Source organism: Rhinopithecus bieti, unplaced genomic scaffold, assembly GCF_001698545.2.
Source record: "Rhinopithecus bieti isolate Rb0 unplaced genomic scaffold, ASM169854v2 scaffold_69117, whole genome shotgun sequence".
NCBI classification, from domain to species: Eukaryota; Metazoa; Chordata; class Mammalia; order Primates; family Cercopithecidae; genus Rhinopithecus; species Rhinopithecus bieti.
The window spans coordinates 1-1888 of record NW_016825670.1 but is presented as its reverse complement, the minus strand read 5'-3'; the positions used below and the strand labels follow the sequence as shown (position 1 = coordinate 1888).

The following is a 1888-nucleotide window of genomic DNA, read 5'->3' as shown; positions in this document are numbered from 1 at the left end:
AAGCTCTGACAAACACATGAATTGAAACTGAGTGTATCAAGTAGAACACTTAGACAATGGGCATCCAGGGTGTCAGAACAGGTAGGAAAAGCACCTTCACAGAATCTTGAGAAATGGGGATGGTCACCAAAATATGGTACAATAGGTGGTTTGACCGTAGTGGGAGTTCTTACAAAATCCTGACAAACTATCACTTATGCATTGGATGTTGCTTAGAATTTCAAGCATATGGGATGCTCAGTCACCACAGTGGTTTCCATGCCAGTTTACCACAGTAGAACAGAGAGAGCATCAGGTACATTTCTAAGGTGTCTGACTCCAAGCCCTGGCTCCTAGACAGCAGACCTAAAACTTTTAAATAATTTAAATATTTGCCTCTAACAATAGGCCAAAAATCCACTTTTAAAAAAGATTATACTGACAACTACTAGAATAACCAAAATAATTTTTTTTTATTTTAAGTTGTTTATTGTAAGATAATTTACAAATATCTTGCTGTCTTCAGTAATTCAAATAATGGAACAGTTTCTTCAGACAAAGACAGCAGTATGCTAAAAACAAAATCAGCTGGCTGAATTTTCTTCTTTACCTCTTGTCTGAGGATGGAGCTTGATTTTCATTAATCCAGAGCCACAGCACCAGAGATAATTTCAATCAACTCTTTTGTGATGACAGCTTGGCGGGTACGGTTGAATGTCAGTGTCAATTTGTCAATCATCTCAGAAGCATTCTTGCTGGCATTGTCCATGGCTGTCATCCTGGCACTCTGCTCACTAGTGCTGGACTCCTTCAAAGAGTAGTAGATGATGTTGGCCAGATTGTATTCTTGGTAATTTTGTAGCACATCAGCATCAATATCATCGTAGATACTCATGCTCTCAGCACTTGCAATGGTATTAAGGGAAAAGATGGGCTTTTCTTCGTCTTATAGGAGATGAGAGACCTGAATCGATTAAAGATGATGGAGCCTTCATCAAATTCATATCCAGAATTTAGTAATTCAAGGGCAATGACTGACGCATCTCCAAAAGTGGGGGGCTTCCCACTTCTTTGAATGCCACCAGAAACTGGTCCGAATGAGTCCTATAAAGTATGCCTCTGATTTTGTCACCAATTCCAACAAGCATAACTTCTTTCCCAGCTGCTGTTAGTGTAGCAACCTCACTTTTCATCTGTTTAGCAATGGAGGAATGAATAGCACCACACAGTCCTCGATCTGAGGACACACCAATAAGGAGGTGTTTCTTCTTGTCTTCAGGAACCTTGATATCAGCTTTTTAATACAAAGCCAAAGATCCCAATCCATATATTCGAGCTGGTTTCAGCTCTCTCTCAGCTCGGGCATATTTTGCTGCTGCTACCATTTTCATAGACTTGGTAATTTTCTGGATGTTTTTGATGGACTTTAGTCTCCTGGTAATATCTTTCAAAGTTGCCATATTTAGAACTTGAATCCATTGAGGCTGCAAGGTCCAGGCCGACAGCCCAGTTACGCCCGCGCGAAGAGAACATGGTAGCCGCAGCCCTGTTGAAGGTCGGTCAGGGAGGCCTCAATGTGCATGCGCAGAAGCTTCCTCCCCAAAATAATTTCTTAAACCAGCCATTTAAGGAAAGCAAAACTTTAAGACGTAAATGGAAACTAGAGTTCTCATAATCGGCTAGCAAAAATTTTCATGAAAACACGTAATATATAATAGCAACTTTCATGTACTTTTTCTATCTGTCACAAAAGGCTAGTCATTGGGCACCAGTAAGATCTAGAAATCATTTCTTAAATCAGAGTGGGGCTTGTGGTGTAGAGCAGGGGTTGGCAAACCATGACTGTGAGTAAAATCCATCCTATCTCCTGTTCCAGCTACCTAGTAGTTTTACTGGAATACACACACAT

At 40.5% G+C, this 1888-nt stretch overlaps 1 pseudogene across 1 annotated transcript; it reads right to left on the bottom strand.

Moving 5' to 3' along the window:
* Positions 1-445: 445 nt before the first annotated feature.
* On the bottom strand, positions 446-1836 carry LOC108522714 (ATP synthase subunit gamma, mitochondrial-like; annotated as a pseudogene). The gene has a single exon (XR_001883585.1). The product of XR_001883585.1 is annotated as an ATP synthase subunit gamma, mitochondrial-like (transcript).
* Positions 1837-1888: the final 52 nt, after the last annotated feature.